Source organism: Camellia sinensis, chromosome 5 (genome assembly GCF_055761805.1).
Source record: "Camellia sinensis isolate YWXY chromosome 5, ASM5576180v1, whole genome shotgun sequence".
NCBI classification, from domain to species: Eukaryota; Viridiplantae; Streptophyta; class Magnoliopsida; order Ericales; family Theaceae; genus Camellia; species Camellia sinensis.
Window position 1 is genome coordinate 36,726,021 of NC_138965.1, and position 22,396 is coordinate 36,748,416.

Genomic DNA, 22,396 nt, shown 5'->3' on the forward strand with positions numbered 1-22,396 from the left:
TGTAGAATCATTGCTCTGTTACTCGGCATCGAGAGTGAGCTTGATGTTCTTGCAGACATTCCAAGCCTCAATGAAGGAATTTATAACATCGCCCAGGGGGTACCCGTGTGCATTAAACAGATCGAACCCTCGATTTCTTTGATTTAGTCTCACAAGTGCAATGTGAAACATAGATGACAGTCTAGATTTAACAACTTTTATAGAAAATCAATTTTATGCAAAACCATTGCCAAAAATGGACTGCATTACCAGATCTCGGAGTCGCCACACTACAACAAATTACACTTTTGGCAACTAAATTTTTAGTCGCCAAAAGTCATTTTTTTAGTCGCCAAAGATTTTTGCCAACTAAAATTCTTGGTCGCCTGTTTGGTCGTTGACAAATTGTCGGCAAAAGAAATGGCGACAAATTTTTTTTAGTTGCCGAAAGTCGCTAATTGGTGACTAAAAATTTAGTCACCCAAAAGAAAATATTTAGTCACCAAAAAAAAATATTTTTTCATCTTGAATTTTTTAGCTACCTATTTTTTAGTCGCTAAAACGTGGCACTCCTTTTTGGCTACCAATTTTTTAGTCACTAAAAACGCGACACACCTGTTTGCTTACAAAGTTTTTAGTTGCTAAAATCATGGTACTCCTTTTTAGCTACTAATTTTCTAGTCACCAAAACCTTTCATTTTTTGGGGGGGCTACTAACTGTTTAGTCATCAAAAGCTCTATTTATTAATTTTTTTTAAAATGCACAAATTGAATATTTTTCATTAATTTCTAAATTATATACATTCCATTATCAATGCAACCTGTAGCTTGTACATATATAGAATGATACAGAAAAATACATCTGTCAATTATAATTTAAATCCATTATCAATAATATCCATTTCATTATCAACTATCCAAAAACTTTAACTTGTAACATCTTATTCCAAATATCATATAAATCCATAACAACCAAGTATAATCCATCTAAATTAAATATTATATACAAAAACACTGGATTTTCAAAACATAGGATTATACAAAAATAAATGTCTTTCATATACTGAACAAATGTTCTTTGCACACAAAAATAAATATCCACAATAGTCCATGTAAAAGCAATCTGTAAAAAAAAGAAAAGAAAAACAACCATTAGCATTTAGAATTAATAAAATTAATGATTATATATATGTTGTATTGAATGAAAAATATATTATATGTTCTGTATATATATATATATATATATGTGTGTGTGGTCTTTATTCAAATTATAACAATTATAAAATTAATAATTCTAATATATTATACTCTGCAAATTATAACAATTATAAAATTATACAATTTTTCTACAAACGTTCAAACGCAAAAACTCCACTTTCTTACATGCCTACCTATTCCTAAAATCGTGAACAGAAATGATTAAGTAGATGTAGGTGATGCTCCGTGCATATAACCAAACTCACCTTACTTAACATGATGACAACGAATCTATTTTCAGCAAATTTGTTTTCCTCCATTGTTGTTGCATCCTTGAGAATTCTATCTGTTGTGCATTCTGTTGTGCAGTCTACATTCGTAATTCTATTGGCCTACCTCTGCATAAAGACCACACACACACACACACATATATATATATATATATATATATGTTGTATTGAATGACACATCAAGAGCCAGCAGAAAGTCTCAAGAATTTCTCTATCCTTATTCTTTTTGAAAAAGAAGCTAACCTAGTAATAGAAGGGAAAAAAATGCTCCTTAGGTTCTTCCAAATAATAATAACATATGCAAAATGTATGACTTACTAAAACAATGAAAATTTCAATTTCTTTTAAATAATAAATAGCATCTGAAGTCAAATATGCATTTTGAATCTTTTTCAAATAGTTTTTGAGATACAATGGTAAGGCATGCTTCATTGCAAAATCCAAACAATGATACTTTTAGTTCAATCTCATGTTTGCCGAGATAAACACACACACCAGTGGATGCTCTTACACACTTAATTACTCTATAAAAGATTCACCATAGAATCCTAATCATTGCTTGCCAGAAATAAGACAAGAAAAGCCCACATATCTAATTCATCAACTCCTCCAAGTTGGAATGGATTATATATAGGACATTCTGAAAATTAGATCCATTGAGAAACTAAAATGGATGACTGTAGACACCCCATTTTTGACCGTCCTCAAGACTTGGACGTCACTGTTTGAACACTCGATGATTATCCGTGTTTGTGTTCGTTTGGAGTTCCCGGAGGTCTCGGCTCGCGCGCCTTGCCTCAGGATCTCCGTACTTGACTGTTTAGTGTCTGGTTTTACACCAAACACTTGTGTTTTGCCTTGGAGAGGCAGGGTAGGGCTTGTAGACCATCCCCACCCACCACCGACAGTGGCTAGAGGCCACCGGCTGGTTTTTGCTTCCATCGGCACTTTCTATTGCCGGCCGGCACTTTTTGTTGCCGGTCAGCACTATTTAGTGCCGGTCGGCACTCCTTTTGGCCAAGATGGCATTTTTGGCCGGCCGACTACTGTGCATCTGCTTTTGCAGATATTTTAAGATAGTTGTCTTGCTTTTGCTCCCCTCCATACACGTGTATGGAGGGATCTCCCACTTATGAAGCTTGTCTTGTAAGCTTTACAAGACAAAAGCTTCTATATAGAGAGGGACTCTCTCTTGTTGCTGGGGTTAGACACTTGAGACACTTGAGAGAGCTTAGACAGCCATTGTTAGGGTTTGAGTTCTAGGGTTAGGGTTTGATACACCTTATCTCTCTTTTTTTCCCTCTTGTGTGTGTTTTAGTGTGTTTAGTCCATACTATTGCACACAAACACCTAGTGTTTCACCTTCACTTAGCTACTGAGGTTCTAAGGGACTGATTTTGAAGTTTTGGTGTTGGATTCAAGCCAAGGAGAGCCATTGGAGCATCATTTGTAAAGGGGTCTTCAAGGGTGAGAATCTAGTCCCATTATTCCCCATTTTTGCATTGATTTTCTACCTATCTTAGAGCTATTTTCGTGCTTAGTGTATAACACAAAAAAGTTCTTTTTTTAGGCCCTCTTGATTGTTTATTAAGAGTGTTTTGTGGTTTGAGGGTGTTTGACCCCTCTTAGGCCTTGAAAGGCCTCATTTTGTGCTATTTTGTGCTAGTTTCGGGACTTTGGTGCTTGGGCCTCTTCACCACTGAAATCTTGAGGTATTTCAGTGGTGGAGATGGTGCCTTGAAGTCCCTAAAGGGAGAGGGCCACCCCCTCTCCTTGTTGTCCTTGAAAAGGGCATGTTTTGGTCTCTAAAGGGAGCCTATGTTTGAGTGTGTGTTTGAGCATGTATAGACTATTTTTCATGCTTACATTTCCATAATATAACATGATTTTAAATTGGTTTTGGTACTCCATGCATGCTTAGCATAGTTGCCATGTAATGCCTTGTGATTCCTTAACATGTCTTAGGTCGTCTGCCTTTGTTTCTAGCGTGTTTTAGGCTTACATTTGTGAAGATTTTGTGCTTATCTTGACATGTTTTAGGTCTGTCCAAAAGTGTTTGGGTTGATTTTGGCATGCATCATACATCCCCTTTGCATTTTGGCTTGTCGGCCTTAAGTGTGTGAGTGTGTAGCATGCCATTCTTGCATTGATTTGGTGATTTGGGACCATCCACCATGTCATTTCAGACCTTATAGTATGCTTGCATGCTTGCTTTAGTTGTCCCTTTAATGCCTTGTAAGGTTGTCATCTCATGCTCCATGTTTTGGTGATTATGCATGCCTTTGCTTTTGAGTCATTTGGATGCCATCTAAGTGATCCTTAGGTCTTGTGTTAATGTCCTAAAACTCTGTTTTTGGTCACTAAGTTCATGCCATGTTTGGTCTTGCTAAGTGTAGTTCAATACTCCTTTGGTTTGCTTTGAGCATTTAGGCCATTTGTTGCATGCTTGGCTTGATTTATTGCTTGGTTTGGCACCATGTTTTAGCATGATTTTAGAGCTCATGTTGCATGCTAATTGCCCATGAAATCCCTTTGCGAGTGTGCTTGAATGTTGCTTGCTTAATGCTTGATGCTTGGACCATAACATGTGTATGTGTGCATGTGTGTTTAGCCTCTATTTTTGGGCATTTTGGCCACTGTTTTAGGCCTATTTAGGGCTGCCTAATTCATGTTTAAGTCCACCCTCTATTTGGTTTGCATGGCCCCATGCTTGCTTGTATGCTTGCATAAGTTTGTTGCCATTCCATGTTGCATTGCATCTTGCATGCATGCCTTGTTCCTTGACTTGATGATAGGAATTGGGCCTTAGTTTGTTTGATTGGTTTGCATTTCATTTGACATGAAAGTTGCATACTTGATTCCTTGGGCCATCATGCATGGAAATGCGTGATTGGTCGTCCGAGAATCGAGGCACATGCCCCTTTGAGTCATTACCATGATAAGGGACATGGTTGGTGCATATATGCCTTGAATTGTGCTGCCATGCTTTGTCTTGCCCTCTGTTGCTGTGAGTTGCAGGTTCTGCAGACTTTCTTTGCCGACCGGCAGTATATATTGCCGACCGGCATTAAATCACCAGCCGATAGCTTTGTTTTGTGCCGGTAACAACACCACACTGCCGGTGGCAATTCCATTCAGCCGGTGATGATTCCCATTGTCCAAGGAAGCAGTCTTGAGGTTTTGGCAACCTCCAGAGGAGTGAAGGAAGGAAAACAAAGGCAGCTCACGCATGGCGGCGCATTTCCCAAGGCGATTTACTGTTTTCTTAGTTTAATTAAATTTGCTTAGTTGATTAGGCAATTTGTAATATTTAATTAGCTTGCGTAGTTAATTAATTTGTAATATTTATTTGGACCCTCCGAGTGAGGGCAAATCTGTAATAAGTGTGTGTGGGTGGTGTGTATGTCTTCCAATCCCCACTTCTTTCTTCCCTTTTATTTACCTGCTTATGATGGTAGATTAGGGCATCTTTAAAATTAGCATACCTTATGCTATGCATGCGTGCATCCATACATTTGTATTACATACATTAGGCTCGGTACATCACGCTAACTGCAACTGTACTTCAATTCACAAATTGAATATGTGGTAGTTGATCGCATTTCACATGCCATGTTTAGGGTTAGCCGAGCCTGCCTAGATTGCATTTTTGCATGTGATGCATTAGCCATTTTTAACATGAACTAGGACATGCATGTTTGCTGACTAGTTTACTGTTTTGGCACGGAGTACGATGTAAGTATTTATGCTTTAGCATCCCGCATGTGTGTGAGTGTTGCCATGACAGTATGCCTGCCATGCGGCTAAGTGCTTATGTGTTAAAATGTTTTAATGCCTGTGGGTGAAGGTTGGACTGCTCGAGTTGGAAAAACTCGTTGAAATCCGTGTTTTAGCCTACTTACGAGTAGCAAATTCCAAAGCGCTTTTCAAAACCAAACGGATATGCAATGTTTATTTCCAAATTAGGCAATCTAGTCTATACTTGTTTGCTGCGCGCATAACATAAGTAATTCTAGGCTAATAAATGGAATAAGAACACGTAATGTTTTCAAAATCGGATATCATGGTTAGTAGAGGGCCGGTCTTCGAACCGGGCGAAAGAGGGTGCTCATAGCTGACCTTCCCCGATCGTACCCAAGCTCCCGAGCCGAGACAACTCCGGTGATGACGGACATGTGGCCTTTGGCACCGAGTCAGGGTTTCCTAAATTTCCCCATTAAAAAATATTTAGGTGGCGACTCTGTATCTGGCAAAGCAGTCCATGTTTGGCACTACTTTTTCAAAAATCAGTTTCTCAAAACGATTTGCCAGATTTGGACTCTTTGGTTCAGATTAAGAACCGCGACAACAAATCGCGAGTTCGAACTGTAGTAGCATAAGGCCCCCCTCCGCGGGCGCGTCTACAGTTTCTGGCGACTCTGCTGGGGATTTTAGAGAGCTTGACTCGAACTCATGATATCCTGTTTTGATTTCATTTATGTGTTTCTTTGCATTGCATGTGCATTGGTGCGCCTAGGAACACAGTGTTTGCCATCTGCCATTCCTGAACGGTTTGCCGGAGGCTTGTCTTGTCAAGGCATGACCATAAGGCTGACTGGCTATGGGCTCTGACAGTATGGGAACACAAACCCCGGTTTTTACCGGGGCACCCTTTTCGACCATTCGACCTAGTGCATATTCGGATCCATAGTGACCATTCCAAGTTAGGACAGGTTGCTTACCCGATGTTAGGTTGTTTGAGAACTGCTGTGTGCATAGTAGAACCCTAGCTCCTGACAAAATAGGACAGGGAAACCCTACCTCAACAGAGGGGTGATTGAGCTCTCTTTACTTGCTATGTGCTTTTAGAATGTATTTCTACAGGAAAGTATATATCAGTTTGCAAGTTTGAGTATCAGAACTGAGGACACCAGTATCAGTGTCAGTTATAAGAATCAGTTATCTGCGGGTATCGGGTTCAGTTTTTGGGGACAGTGATTTCTGGGAACAGTGATCAGTAGTGGAATACAGTTGTTCGACTACACCTGTGTTTGATCCGTTTGGGGCTGAAATGCTGTTTGTTTCTCCTTTCAGTTCAGAGAGTCGGAGAGTTGATACAGAATAGCCAGTGTCTCCCCTTGCTGAGGCAGGGCTTATGGCAGCACAGAATACAGAAGAGATCGTGGTCATGACAACTGCATTGGATCAAGGGATCGCTCTACAAAGTGAGACCAACTTAGATATGCCATATCCGCCCAGGTCGCCCGTTGTGCACCCAGTCTGGGCCCCCCAGTTGTATCAGGCTCGTGAGCCCACCACCTTTGAGCTAATGGGGATGATAAGTGATCTCTAGAGGTTTGTGGCGGATCTCGCCTACGGAATGTCAGCTTCGCCCCCAGCGGCACCGTATGCTAGGAATTTCATACCACAGGAGCCACCGCTGCTGGGGCGGATTGTGATAGAGCTCAGCCAGCCAGAGGTGGCTTCCGGCTACAACCACGACATGTCAGCAACAACCGGGCTTCGCTCTGAAGTAGCAACCCAAACCCTTGACTAGGCTAAGGCCGGAGGAAAGGACAAAATGAAGGCAGATGCCAATCCTATCAAACAACTGCTGTGGGCAGTCAAGGCTTTGAAAGCCGGGGGGATGAACAAGCAACAGATATCCGCAGTTGTGGCAAAGACTGTGGAGGATGCTTTCCCCACTCCACCTGAGGGTAGTTCAAGCCAGTCAGAAAATCGGGATAGGCCCTGCCATGCCAAGGCAGTTCCTCCTATTCCCGCCCCTGCACCCGGGAAAGATCAGAAAACCAAGGTGGCGCCTGCCGACCCCTTCGCCTGTTCAGCTAGTAAGGGTGCTCAAAAGTGCCTGCCCCGGGGGCGCAGGACCTTTCATGCTCTCTACATGCCTTTGTCCAAGGCACTTCAGATCCTTGCCGAGAAGGGGCACCTTAAACCCTTGGAGCCTCGGCCTCTCCCGAAAAATCTCCCTGCAACGCATGATGCTGCTCAGTACTGCGCGTACCACCAGCAGACAGGCCATGCTACCGACAATTGCTTCCACCTCCGTCATGAGGTGCAAGATTTGATTGATAACGAGGTTATCCTCCCGCTCACCTCAGCCAAGTCCATTACCACTCAGCTATTGGACTTTGAGGACACAGATACTGCAAGTATGTAATCAGGAGATAAACCACCTGCGGGCGGCATCTGGATGTGTTTTGAATGTGGCGTCTGGTACGCATTTTTGAGTGGCTGTGAATGCTAACTTTGTAAATCCTGGCTTGGATATCGAGTCAGTCTTTTTTTTTGAGTCTGTCTCTTTGTCTTGAGTCAGTCTTTTTGCTTAAGGGTCTGTCTTGTTGTATCGAGTCAGTCCCCTTTGTATATAATACCAGGTGATTCTGGGGTTGTTGCCTCGAACATCGTTTTGTCTTGTAATTATCTGTTTTTGTTTTGAGTCTGTTTCTGCCAAGGGGCCAGTTACACCAACAAATCTGAACGGAACAGTTGTTGCTATCCCAACTTCATGCTTGCTTTCAGCATAAGTGCCAGAGAATTTGATTGGGCTGACAGTACATCTCGCCTGCTCTCCTGCGCGCCAAACTCATTACATTAACCTAAGTTTTTTCAAAAAAAAAACAAACCTTTTGAACACTGCGGTGATGAAAACGAAGAGGAAGGAATTCCTCGGGTTTTGCAAAGCTTTGATCATTTCGAGAGAAAGAGAGGCGTGCTAAGCCTTTTAATGAATGAAATCATGCTTGTCGGCGTGAGTACTGAGAAGGATCCTGGCTTGATCCAGATTGGTTCCACACTATCTTCGGCACGAGCGATTCGTCGCTTTCTTAAAAACTTTCAAAAACAAATGTTTTACACGGCCCTGCGAAGACTTGTGTGGGATCGCTCTTGAGATTGCGCAGCCTAGGATCGCTCTCAGCCTCAAGATTCAACCCATCCGTTTCAAACCTTGAATCCGTTTAGAAAGATCAAACGGTCAAACATCATGTAAGGCCCGCATGGCCAGATCAGAAGCAGCCCTCGAGCAGGAGGCATCAAAGCCGAATCAAAACGAGTAGATCTCACCAGAAGAAGCTCGTAGAGCAACCATGATGGATTCTTCTGTAAATCAGTGCAACAGCCATTCTCCTAGACACAGAGAGGCTTCAATTCAAAAAACCATTTGGCATGGACTTGTTACACTTTTACCCTTTGAGAGGCTCTCTGGGCCGAAAACCCGGAAGGGCGGCCCAGGCAAAAGTTAGAGCAAGAGAAAAAAAAAAAAAGAAGAGAAAAATACAACAATAAAAGAAAAGAAAAGAAAAGAAAAGAAAAAAAATGCAAAAAAAAATAGAAAAAGAAATAGAAAATGAAAAGAAGCTCGCAAGGTCGAAAACCCGCATCGGGCACCTTGGCAAAAATTAGAGCCGGAAAAGTGAAGGTTAAAATACCCGAGTGTACCTTAACCGGAACTACGTGAGGCTTGATTCCCATGTTTGGGATACGTAGGCAACTTCATCATGAAGTCCAGCCCCCAACGCTTTCATAGCGTCTCAGTCCATGCAATGGTTTCGATTTCATCCCAAAGTCCAGTTGCCAACACCTTTCAAGGTGATTGTGTCCATATATGTGTTGTGACCATCTTCGTCATCTCTGTGTCCAAGAGCTCGACCACCGCCAATGAAGACTGTCTGCGGACTGCTGCGGCACCATCCAAACAAGAGGCAACTTTCCGTTGCCACGAGCCGTCATGAGACGCTGTTCAAACTAGGGGCAACTTTCCGTTACCTCCGCCCCCCCCTTTAAACTAGGGGTAATTTTCTATTGCCTCCGATCCGAGGTTGCGCATCTTAAAGAGTAAGTTCCATGCCCGTTGAGCATTGACTGTTTGCAAAATAGTTTTTGAAAATTTTTACTGAGGTTGACTATTTTCTCGAAAACTATTCCATTTTCCAAAACTGGACCATTGTCTTGGACCCAAAAAGGAAAATTTTCAGTGCTTACAGCCTGACTCGCATGGTTTTCAAACCAAAAATCGAACAAGTACGTTAATCTGACTCTCATTTTGATCAAAACTGTTTTAGTAGAAAGTAAACACAAAAAATGGTTAAAATGATGAACTAGGGGCACAGTTGAGCTAGGCGTTCTGTCTTTCCCCCGTCATCGACGTACTTGCCAGAAGAGCGCTCTACCTGCCAGAAGAAATAGCCGTGAGCTAACGGTGTTGAGCACGAACCCACACCTTTCTATTTATCCATCAATCACCCCGGGGAGGGATGAAAAATGAGAGAATGAAGAATAGAGAGGTGTAAGTTGAGAGAAAAGTGAGGAAAAGGGTTTTGAGAGCAAATCCGAGCTCGAGAGTCGAGTGATGTGAGAATCACAAATTAGAAGGAGGTGGGAAACAATACCCAGATTGAACTGGCTCCTCGTGGTCCGAGGTCCCCCCATCTTCGCTAACGCGTCTGTGTGTCGTGTCTTTTGTTTTGTTTATCTCAACCTTTGTTTTAGGTCTTTTCCGAGCGTGTCTCGTTGTGTTTAGGTCGTGTACCTTTTTGTTCGAGTCCTCCCACTGTGTTCAGTTGTAGGCTTAATACCCCGGTTTGAAAAACCCTCATTGAATTTCAGAATTGTTTATACCCAGAATGCGGTGCCATTCTCTACATTGAAGCATGCTTCAACTCCAACCGGTTCCGCCTTTGAGCTCCGTCTTGTCAGATTGGGCCGTTCACTCAAGTTTGCTGTGTGCAGGATGAACCGAATGCTGCGCTAAGGGCTGTATACAGATTAATCCCCACAGAGTAAGGGTTGTGTGTCCAAGAATCAGGCAGTGGGTTACTTGGTTTATTTTGCTGTTGGCTGTTTAGTTATCTGGTTATTACAGTGCAAGTGTTCAATTTTCAGACAACCAATCAATTTCATTTACATTGAGGTGTAACATGATGGAATGCAATGCAATACATGAGATATGTAAATGTAACACTTTTTAAGCAAAAATCTGTTCATTTCATAATTTTTCTCGAGTACAAAGTTTTGAGGAAAACAAAATCTGCCTGCGGCAGTACAAGGTAATCTAACTACCAAGGAAAAGAGGAAAAGTACAAGAAAGAAGAAAAACTAACAAAAATCCGCATCTGTGTCGAGCACTCCAAGGGCCGTTAGTCTGTCCTGGTCCTCTTCCTGGACGAACGTCCAGGAGCATCATCAGCATCGTCGTCAGAGCCCGAGCTAGAACCGCCTCCGGTCTCCTCCTTCGATGACCCGGACCCCGCCTCTGCCTCCGCCTCTGACTCCTCGTCGTCATCATCATCCGGGACTGGAGCTCGCGAGCTGCTCCCGACATGAACGCGCCCCACCTTGGAGCGGGGGAATACTCGGCCCTCCTCATCTCTCCCTCGGGCAGGGACGGAAGGTCCAGCTGAAGCACCTCCTACCATGGGAATCTGGAAAGGAGGCTGAAAAAGTACATAAAGAGAAATGCATCAGTATACCGTGAGCAGTCTATCAGTGCAGAATGCAGTGTATGAGTACAGTATGAGAATGCCGTGAGCAGTCTATCAGTGCAGAATGCAGTGTATGAGTACAGTGTGAATGCCGTGAGCAGTTTATTAGTGCAGAGTATAGTGCGGAATGCAGTGTATACATTGTATCAGATGCTGTGAGATCAGTGTATCAGGTGTTGTGCCGTGCATCAGATTATGTAAAGCAGTGTATGAATGGTTTGAGGCCAGTGTCAAAAGAACATACCAGTATGCTGTAGAGGGCTAGGAGGTCAAATGTCCACTGAAGCATCCCCATCATCGAGGCATTCATCGCCAACGATTGACGGGTGTACTCAGAAGAAGCCTGCAAAAGTACCAGATGCATCAATATTCTGTGGAATATCAAATAAACCGAAATGAAATGGCTGTACAGAAATACAGTAATACATACCGGAGGTAAGTCAGGGACACCGACAAACTCGTGATCAGCTGGCGGAGGGGCGAAGGGGATTTGATAGGTCGCCCCACCCTGCCCCTGGAAAGTCAGTACAATAGGCAGGGCGGGCCAGCCAGTCCCCCGTCCTTCCTGAGCTCCGCCCCTGCCACGGACTCGGGCCCTCCTCGCAGCCCCTACTCCAACTCCCGCTCCGGCCCCAGCCACCAATGCCACAGGCCTGGCCCCCTCTACTCGACGGCCGCCGCTCAGAGGTCGCATCAGGTACGTCTGCACGTACTCCCGATAGTCGTCCATCTGCTCGCTGGTGAGCCTCTCGGTCTCCCTCATATCCGCAGGAGGGTGAATCGGGACTATCTGCTCAGGTAACCCCAGGGTCTGGCATAGGACATGCTCACCCAGGTACCAAGCCCGACAGACCGGGCCCTCCAGCAAGATCCGGAAACGTGAGGTCTCATCGGCACTGGCAAACCGATCTCGAGTCACAGCTGGCAACGGAGCCCACGGCCGCCAAGTGATCTGAAAGTGATAGACAGTTTGTTATCTACTGTTATTGAAATATGCAGTGGGAAAGCGAAGCTTAAATGAACTGCAAGTAAAACATACCTCGGTCGGGGTAATGGTGTCGAGTATCGGCGGAAAAAGTCGAAAGTCTCTCGCGGCCGCCGGGTGCATCTCCCGTCAAAGCGCCGTGAGAAGGGGACGACCAGGGGAGTCTCTGTGACTGGTACGGGGGCAAGCCTAGGAAAGTAGGCGTAAACCCACAGCTGCAAGGTAAATACCAGTGCATTTATCAGAAAAAGCAGAATATACAGAATAAAGCAAAAATGGCAGAGCCGTGTGTTGTGCAGTGTATTGTGTGCAGTGTACAGTGTGAGCAGTGTACAGTCAGTGTGAAGCAGAATGTATGTGTGTGTCGTGTGTACAGTATACAGCAAGTATAAAGCAGACTACAGTGTGTGCAGTGTACAGAGTACAGAAAATATCAGACAGAAATGAAAAGCGGAGAAGAAGTGTACCTCCCAAGCCCGCCAGTAGCCCCCGAGCAACTGGCCGCTGCCGCGCGAAGCCGAGCTCATGTACCCGTAGAGAGTGGCCAAAGCGGCGCCACCCCAATCATAGTGCAAAATGTCCCTGACGTCCACCAGTGCGCTGAGTAAGCAGAGAGGCACGGTGTTCGCCCGGTCGGCGAAGATGGTCGTCCCGAATAAGAACATCAGGAAGTCGCGGGCGTACCTCTCCACATCCTCCCGAGTCATCTGCGCCTCCTCCTCCAACACGGGCTGGACCCTAAACTGTACATCGAACCAGGAGTACCGCACGAAGCCTGGACGAGCAAGAGGTGGGGCCTCCCCCAGCAGATGGACCTGAGCGGCGGTCCACTCATCCATGTCGATATCGAATGGGATCGGATCACCCCCTACCCCGATGCCAGTGAGCATCGAGAAATCGTAAGGGGTCATCGTCATGTCCCCTGCAGCGGAAAAGTGAAACGAATCGGTGGTGTCCCACCATCTCTCCGCCAGAGCGGCAAGGAGAGGTCTGCAGGTGGAAAGCCTGGAGAGTCCTCGGCAGAAGGCGCCAAAGCCCGCCCGGTCTACTATGCGTCGGACCGCGTCAGGGAGCTCATCGTACCACTCCCGAGCGCCAGTGTTCCCATACCCGCGGATGGTATGGGAACCCTCCTGTAAACAAAAAATAACAATTGCAAGACAACATTCAAAATGCAGTTTTGAAAAAGCCGATGTAGCATGCGTGCAAGTTTGACAGATTCAGACAAATACTGGGTGCCGGTGTGCTTACAGTGAACTACAGCGTGTGATGTGTCAGCATGTTTGGGTGGTTCCGAGCAGATAAAGCATGTGTGCAAGTTTGTCAGATTTAAACAAATACTGGGTGCCGGTGTGCTTACAGTGAAATACGTGTGATGTGTCAGCGTGTTTGGGTGTTTCAGAACAAATGTAGCATGTGTGTAAATTTAACAGATTCAGACAAATACTGGGTGCCAGTGTGTATTCAGTGAAATACAGTGAGTGCAGTATGTTTGAGTGATTCGGAGCTAGTGCAGTGTGTGTGCATGTGTCAGTCTCAAGCAGATATCAGTTGTATGTATACAGTCAACTACGGTGTATAGCATGTCAGATTCAAGCAGTTAAAGAGTACAACTAACTATGACAGTTTTGTATCCTACATTGCGGAAAGTAAAGCAGAAGAAAGAGAGTTACCTTGGAAGTGCCGAATGAAAGGTGGGAGGTAGGCTTGCGTAGTAGTAACTCAGGCGCCACGTGCCTCTCGAAGCTCCGGAACTGACGCAGGCCGTCGGGGGGCAGAACATGGATCGCCGGTCGGTAGGTCGCCGGGTCGAACGGGCGCTCGCTCAACGGTAGGAGCTCGACCCCGGGATCCATCTCGTGGTCCGGGGGAGTCCCGCCACGTGGAATGTCGCCATGTCAGGAATGATGTGAAAATGGCCGGAGGAAAGGAAACCGGGCTGGAATGCGAAGAGTCAACCGAAAAGTCAACTCCCGAGAGGGTCAGAAATGACCGGAAAGGCCGGAATGTGAAAAGGCACGGGAATGAAGAGGAAAGCAAGGGGAACAAACCCCAAAAAGACGGGAACACCAAACGAGGCACCAAAACAAAGATGTGATCGGTTGAAAATGTCCGAAACGCAAAGGAAATCGCGAATCCGACAACGAAATGGGCGTAGAACGCGAAGAAACGGGCGAAAAATGAGAGAAAAACACTCTAGAGAGAGAGAGTGAGAGTGTTCGGCGGTGGGGAAGTGAGAAAATAGGGTTTGAAACCCTATTTTAAAACACCCGAAGTGAAATGTCGAATCTGCCCCGACTCAGCAACTTTTTGCCGGTCGGCAATATTTTGTGCCGGCCGGCATTATTTTGTGCCGATGGAGTTATTTTTCAGCCGGTGGACAGCCGGTGGCCTCCCCTCCCGGCCGGTGGTGTTCCCACAGCCTTGTTTGGGCCATATGAGTAGTTTCTGGTCTTCATAGCTTAATAAAGTGCAAGAGAGTGCATCTCCGACGCTCAATCGGCCTCCGTTGTGACCTCGGGTCGTGTCTTCTGTGCATGGCACTCGAATTTGTGCAAGGTGTATCCTTTTTGTATCCTTTTAAATTCAAAAGTTGCCCCATGTGCGTTGGCACGTGTGCCTCATTCGCATCGGCACGTGTGCCTCATTTCGCATAGGCACGCGTGCCTCATTCCCATCGGCGCGTGTGCCTCATCCCGCATCGGCATGCGTGCCCTGTTTGCATCGGCATGCGTGCCTCATTTGCATCGGCACGTGTGCCTCGTTTGCATTGGCATGCGTGCCTCGTTTGCCTTGTTCATACATTGTTTTGTATATATTGCATATCATTTTGCATCCACTTTTCCATTGTCATGCATAGTTATTAATTGTATTGCCTGCGTAGACCGCATGCTAATTACATTACCTGCGTAGACCGCATGTTTGTAATTAATTTTATTATTTGCGTAGACCGCATATTAATTGTTCAATTTCTTTACCTGCGTAGACCGCATGTATTGCTTGCGTAGACCGCATAATTGTTCAATTTCTTTACTTGCGTAGACCGCATATTTATTGTTCAATTTCTTTACCTGCGTAGACCGCATGTATTGCTTGCGTAGACCGCATAATTGTTCAATTTCTTTCCTCGCGTAGACTGCATATTTATTGTTCAATTTCTTTACCTGCGTAGACCGCATGTATTGCTTGCGTAGACCGCATGTATTGCTTGCGTAGACCGCATAATTGTTCAATTTCATTCCTCGCGTAGACCGCATATTTATTGTTCAATTTCTTTACCTGCGTAGACCGCATGTATTGCTTGCGTAGACCGCATAATTGTTCAATTTCTTTCCTTGCGTAGACCGCATATTTATTGTTCAATTTCTTTACCTGCGTAGACCGCATGTATTGCTTGCGTAGACCGCATATTAATTGTTCAATTTCACTACCTGCGTAGACTGCATGTTTTACTTGCGTAGACCGCATATTTATCGTTCAATTTCTTTACCTGCGTAGACCGCATGTATTGCTTGCGTAGACCGCATCATTGTTCAAATCCATTACTTGCGTAGACCGCATGTTTTGCTTGCGTAGACCGCATTATATCATTACCTGCGTAGACCGCATATTTCGTTTGGGTTGACCCCATATTAATTTCATTACTTGCGTAGACCGCATGTATTGCTTGCGTAGACCGCATAATTTGTTGATTTCATTACCTGCGTAGACCGCATGCTTATGATCAAATTCGTTGCCGGCGTAGACCGCATGCTCCACTTACATGTTTGTATTTCCACAGCATTGTTATGCTCCCCACTTGCTTTGCGCTGTCACGCATTTCGAGTATACTACTATGCATGTTGCTAACGATATTGTACCTGTTAAGTTTGTTTTCTTTTCAGGCACGATATTGTATGTACGGTTCATTTGAGGCTGGTGCAACCAGACGAGCCGCACAGGTATTGTATCTCCCGAGTGAGACGTATTGAGAATTGCATAATTCTCTTACATCCTTTATGCATTATAGTGTAGTTCGGTGTATGCTGGCTTAAAACTGTCGCATGTGTGCTTCGTTACAGCTTTCTTTGCATGATCATAAGTTATGTCCGGCTCTGTGCATTGTCTTGCATTTTGCCCCTACCTTCGGGCGCATATCTTGATTGTCTTGCATGTTTGTCTAAGTCTTCGGCCTTGTCAAAAATGGGTCGTCTCTGGGCTTTGACATTCACTCCCGTCATTGTTATGACTTTCGAGTTCTGTCAAAGAGGGGCAACTGTAGACACCCCATTTTTGACCGTCCTCAAAACTTGGACGTCACCGTTTGAACACTCGGTGATTATCCGTGTTTGTGTTCGTTTGGAGTTCCCGGAGGTCTCGGCTCGCGCGCCTTGCCTCAGGATCTCCGTACTTGACTGTTTAGTGTCTGGTTTTACACCAAACACTTGTGTTTTGCCTTGGAGAGGCAGGGTAGGGCTTGTAGACCATCCCCACCCACCACCGGCAGTGGCTAGAGGCCACCGGCTGGTTTTTGCTTCCATCGGCACTTTCTATTGCCGGCCGGCACTTTTTGTTGCCGGTCAGCACTATTTAGTGCCGGTCGGCACTCCTTTTGGCCAAGATGGCATTTTTGGTCGGCCGACTACGGTGCATCTGCTTTTGCAGATATTTTAAGACAGCTGTCTTGCTTTTGCTCCCCTCCATACACGTGTATGGAGGGATCTCCCACTTATGAAGCTTGTCTTGTAAGCTTTACAAGACAAAAGCTTCTATATAGAGAGGGACTCTCTCTTGTTGCTGGGGTTAGACACTTGAGACACTTGAGAGAGCTTAGACAGCCATTGTTAGGGTTTGAGTTCTAGGGTTAGGGTTTGATACACCTTATCTCTCTATTTTTCCCTCTTGTGTGTGTTTTAGTGTGTTTAGTCCATACTATTGCACACAAACACCTAGTGTTTCACCTTCACTTAGCTACTGAGGTTCTAAGGGACTGATTTTGAAGTTTTGGTGTTGGATTCAAGCCAAAGAGAGCCATTGGAGCATCATTTGTAAAGGGGTCTTCAAGGGTGAGAATCTAGTCCCATTATTCCCCATTTTTGCATTGATTTTCTACCTGTCTTAGAGCTATTTTTCGTGCTTACTATATAACACAAAAAATTTCTATTTTTAGGCCCTCTTGATTGTTTATTAAGAGTGTTTTGTGGTTTGAGGGTGTTTGACCCCTCTTAGGCCTTGAAAGGCCTCATTTTGTGCTATTTTGTGCTAGTTTCGGGACTTTGGTGCTTGGGCCTCTTCACCACTGAAATCTTGAGGTATTTCAGTGGTGGAGATGGTGCCTTGAAGTCTCTAAAGGGAGAGGGCCACCCCCTCTCCTTGTTGTCCTTGAAAAGGGCATGTTTTGGTCTCTAAAGGGAGCCTATGTTTGAGTGTGTGTTTGAGCATGTATAGACTGTTTTTCATGCTTACATTTCCATAATATAACATGATTTTAAATTGGTTTTGGTACTCCATGCATGCTTAGCATAGTTTCCATGTAATGCCTTGTGATTCCTTAACATGTCTTAGGTCGTGTGCCTTTGTTTCTAGCGTGCTTTAGGCTTACATTTGTGAAGATTTTGTGCTTATCTTGACATGTTTTAGGTCTGTCCATAAGTGTTTGGGTTGATTTTGGCTTGTTGGCCTTAAGTGTGTGAGTGTGTAGCATGCCATTCTTGCATTGATTTGGTGATTTGGGACCATCCACCATGTCATTTCAGACCTTATAGTATGCTTGCATGCTTGCTTTAGTTGTCCCTTTAATGCCTTGTAAGGTTGTCATCTCATGCTCCATGTTTTGGTGATTATGCATGCCTTTGCTTTTGAGTCATTTGGATGCCATCTAAGTGATCCTTAGGTCTTGTGTTAATGTCCTAAAACTCTGTTTTTGGTCAATAAGTTCATGCCATGTTTAGTCTTGCTAAGTGTAGTTCAATACTCCTTTGGTTTGCTTTGAGCATTTAGGCCATTTGTTGCATGCTTGGCTTGATTTATTGCTTGGTTTGGCACCATGTTTTAGCATGATTTTAGAGCTCATGTTGCGTGCTAATTGCCCATGAAATCCCTTTGCGAGTGTGCTTGAATGTTGCTTGCTTAATGCTTGATGCTTGGACCATAACATGTGTATGTGTGCATGTGTGTTTAGCCTCTATTTTTGGGCATTTTGGCCACTGTTTTAGGCCAATTTAGGGCTGCCTAATTAATGTTTAAGTCCACCCTCTATTTGGTTTGCATGGCCCCATGCTTGCTTGTATGCTTGCATAAGCTTGTTGCCATGCCATGTTGCATCCTTAGTTTGCATGCCTAGGTTGCATTGCATCTTGCATGCATGCCTTGTTCCTTGACTTGATGATAGGAATTGGGCCTTCGTTTGTTTGATTGGTTTGCATTTCATTTGACATGAAAGTTGCATACTTGATTCTTTGGGCCATCATGCATGGAAATGCGTGATTGGTGGTCCGAGAATCGAGGCACATGCCCCTTTGAGTCATTACCATGATAAGGGACATGGTTGGTGCATATATGCCTTGAATTGTGCTGCCATGCTTTGTCTTGCCCTCTGTTGCTGTGAGTTGCAGGTTCTGCAGACTTTCTTTGCCGACCGGCAGTATGTATTGCCGACCGGCATTAAATCACCAGCCGATAGCTTTGTTTTGTGCCGGTAACAACACCACACTGCCGGTGGAAATTCCATTCAGCCGGTGATGATTCCCATTGTCCAAGGAAGCAGTCTTGTGGTTTTGGCAACCTCCAGAGGAGTGAAGGAAGGAAAACAGAGGCAGCTCACGCATGGCGGCGCATTTCCCGAGGCGATTTACTATTTTCATAGTTTAATTAAATTTGCTTAGTTGATTAGGCAATTTGTAATATTTAATTAGCTTGCGTAGTTAATTAATTTGTAATATTTATTTGGTCCCTTCGAGTGAGGGCAAATCTGTAATAAGTGTGTGTGGGTGGTGTGTATGTCTTCCAATCCCCACTTCTTTCTTCCCTTTTATTTACCTGCTTATGATGGTAGATTAGGGCATCTTTAAAATTAGCATACCTTATGCTATGCATGCGTGCATCCATGCATTTGTATTACATACATTAGGCTCGGTACATCACGCTAACTACATCTGTACTTCAATTCACAAATTGAATATGTGGTAGTTGATCGCATTTCACATGCCATGTTTAGGGTTAGCCGAGCCTGCCTAGATTGCATTTTTACATGTGATGCATTAGCCATTTTTAACATGAACTAGGACATGCATGTTTGCTGACTAGTTTACTGTTTTGGCACGGAGTACGATGTAAGTATTTATGCTTTAGCATCCCGCATGTGTGTGAGTGTTGCCATGACAGTATGCCTGCCATGCGGCTAAGTGCTTATGTGTTAAAATGTTTTAATGCCTGTGGGTGAAGGTTGGACTGCTCGAGTTGGAAAAACTCGTTGAAATCCGTGTTTTAGCCTACTTACGAGTAGCAAATTCCAAAACGCTTTTCAAAACCGAACGGATATGCAATGTTTATTTCCAAATTAGACAATCTAGTCTATACTTGTTTGCTGCGCACATAACATAAGTAATTCTAGGCTAATAAATGGAATAAGAACACGTAATGTTTTCAAAATCGGATATCATGGTTAGTAGAGGCCGGTCTTCGAACCGGGCGAAAGGGGGTGCTCATAGCTGACCTTCCCCGATCGTACCCAAGCTCCCGAGCCGAGACAACTCCGGTGATGACGGACATGTGGCCTTCGGCATCGAGTCAGGGTTTCCTAAATTTTCCCATTAAAAAATATTTAGGTGGCGACTCTGTATCTGGCAAAGCAGTCCATGTTTGGCACTACTTTTTCAAAAATCTGTTTCTCAAAACGATTTGCCAGATTTGGACTCTTTGGTTCAGATTAAGAACCGCAACAACAAATCGCGAGTCCGAACTGTAGTAGCATAAGGCCCCCCTTCGCGGGCGCGTCTACAATGACTGAGCTAACAAATAAAATTCAACCAGCAATTAAAGGCAAAGGAAAGTATGGGCTAAACAAAAAGGAGAACACACATGTATAAAACTTATTGATATGAAGAATGTGAAGAATTTATTAATTCATCGATGTTATGGAAAGTATAGGAACAATTTATTAATCCACCCATGCGATCATTAATACAATGGATTGAAGTGAGAGAAATAACTAGATATCAGCAAATATTAACAATCAATCTAATCTATTAATAGTTCCTCTCCATCTTCCAAAATCCTATGAGCTTGTTTGCTAAATTTTTTATTTGATTATAAGAACAGCTGATGGCATTCATGAAGTACCATCAGCAATGTAATATTTTCTAAAGGGGTTTCAAAACCTCTTCGCTACAACAAGGATTGCCATGTCCAATTTTAGCAATCCGTCACTAGCGTTTGAACCCTTGAACTGAGGTGCATGGGGTCATATTCAAGACCAACAGGTTCAAGGAGCGCTAGTATGGATTACTGTGTCCAAACTGTAATAAATAGGATTGTTTAGTAAGCAAAAACGGTTCACTGATTGTTTGCCCAACAATTTCGAAGTGTTGCTACCTACAGCCAATAAACCAGCTAGAAACAAAATAAATAATAATAAATCAAATCAACAAAACAACCATGCAACTGTTAAACTTTATCCTTTTAATAGATTGTTACCTTCGTCTGCCACAGGTTCAACATGGTTTTCATTATCAATCACTGTAAAGGAGACACTCCCCAACCACAAAACTGTAGTGAGAATTTTAAATACACTTTCTTGATCATCTTAGCCAACATGAACAATATCCAGAGCTTCCTGAAGAGTGAAAAAAGACACAATGACATTCATATGTAAATCAACCCCTATTTCTAAACTTGCAGGGGAAAGGGAAAAATAAGACTCTAAAAGAATTGATGGTTATAACTGTGCTCATAATAACAAGAACAATGACAAGAAGAAAATACCATTACGATGTGAAACTGTTCAGCATCATTAACCCAAGAAATTGATTGCAATTGCTTTGCCTCACGTATTTATATTCATTTGCACTTTTCAACTTCAACTTCAACTTCTCTGTGTTACAAAGAAACAAATTGTAAAAGAATAAATTGCATCCTTCCTTTTCATTAAGCTAATTATATTCTTAAACCAATCTCCACAACCCATTACTGATTAAATTGCAGAATTTAACTTAATAAACCCCTGCAGAAAATTCATGTGGTAGACAAGACCAGCATTAGGACTAAGTGGATTGTAGAAAATTAGTGAACAAAGTTGTATACAGGTTCTGAGAATAACAATTAACAAACAAATTTGTATCATGCAATGATCAAGAAGGCAATGACAAGATTAATATATGAAAATTGAACACAAAAGACAACAATCAAACAGAAACAAACATCCAACCAAAATAAAACCAGAATCCGTAAACTACAAACAAAATTCCTTAAGTAAAGAGCACTGGCTACCCACAATATTTATCACTCTATGTCTCAATAACACATTTTCTTTTTATCTCACTTTCTTGGTCTTTCATTTTATCTATACATCACGTTATTATGAATCATAACAAAGCCCTAAGAAATCAAACCACAACAACTGAACCCATGTCACAAATCAAGATGAAATTAAACTAAATCAAGCATATAATACCCTAGAGCAACAGTTAGAAGGGAGAGAGAGAGAGAGAGAGATAGACAGACCTAGAGCAAGAGAGCAAGCAAGAGAGAGAGAGAGAGAGAGAACCTGTGATTTGAGGCTGCGGCTTTTGCAACGTACGGGGAGCGATGGTGGTCTGCTGTGAAAAGAGGTGGGGTGAGGTTTGGCTGTAAAGGAGAATCTGTGTGAGAGAGAGAACAATATGTTTTTGTCCAAACAGAGAACAGGCAGGCGCCATTTCCCTCTAAAATTTTCACACCTTTCGCGACCAAACTTGTTTTTTGTCGGCAAATGTTAATTAATTTTATAAATCCCTCCAAAATTTGAAATGTCTCTGTAGACACCCCATTTTTGACCGACCTTAAGACTCAGACGTCACCGATTGAGCGCTTGGTGATGTTGCATAATGTGCTCGTTCAGAAGTTTCAGAGATGCGGCCGTGAGCCCTGCCTCCGGACTTCCGAACCCTCTCCTGTGCCTTGTCTCGGTTTGCGAACCAGACTCGGTTTTCTTTGTTTCTTTTCCTGAGGGAAGAGAGAGGTCCCGTAGACCAACTCTCAATGTCCGTAGGCTACATTTGGTGGCCGTAGGCCATTTTTCCCATTTCGGAGTCCGGTTCCCGGTTTTCGGAGCCGTCAGGCCGTGTGCCTCGGTTCGGGACCGCTTAACCATCTCCTATTGCTCTAATTTTTGGCATACTTCCTATTTGCTCCCTTTTGAGGGACACTGGAGTCCCGGAAACCCACTTCGTGGCTGAACGCCACTTTCGGTCCTTAACAGCCCATTTTCGAGATCCCGAACTGCGTGT

General features: G+C 43.8%; 1 non-coding gene across 2 annotated transcripts; it reads right to left on the reverse strand.

Annotated features, from left to right (window-relative positions):
* Nucleotides 1-924: 924 nt before the first annotated feature.
* LOC114262072 (uncharacterized) lies at nucleotides 925-21,814 on the reverse strand. Of its 2 annotated transcripts, XR_014329365.1 has the most exons (4): nucleotides 21,676-21,814; nucleotides 20,895-21,003; nucleotides 1,443-1,574; nucleotides 925-1,102 (listed from the first exon to the last, which is right to left on the reverse strand). It is a non-coding gene; the product is annotated as an uncharacterized LOC114262072 (transcript). The 2 variants fall into 2 exon arrangements; XR_014329364.1 differs by lacking the exons at nucleotides 925-1,102; nucleotides 1,443-1,574 and adding an exon at nucleotides 19,922-20,745.
* Between the last annotated feature and the right edge of the window lie 582 nt (nucleotides 21,815-22,396).